This window comes from Eimeria mitis, genomic scaffold, assembly GCF_000499745.2.
Source record: "Eimeria mitis Houghton genomic scaffold, Emh_scaff236, whole genome shotgun sequence".
Lineage (NCBI taxonomy): Eukaryota > Apicomplexa > Conoidasida > Eucoccidiorida > Eimeriidae > Eimeria > Eimeria mitis.
The window spans coordinates 11,389-11,680 of record NW_013570696.1 but is presented as its reverse complement, the minus strand read 5'-3'; positions in this window follow the sequence as shown (position 1 = coordinate 11,680).

Sequence of the window (292 nt, the reverse complement as noted above, 5' to 3'; positions counted from 1 at the left end):
AAAAAAAAAAAAAAAAAAAAAAAAAAAAAAAAAAAAAAAAAAAAAAAAAAAAAAAAACAGATTGTTATTTAGCTGCTGCATGCAATTGAGGTGTATATACATACACCCCAATACCATCTTTTTAACATGCTGCAGGATACTGAACTCTCTTTTTTTCTTTTTTATATATAAGTATATATATAAATATATGTATAAATATATGTATTGGTATATATAATATATATACACATACATATGTAGCGTTATTAGGAGATAGAGAAGACAAAGAAAGACATTAGACATATATATATTT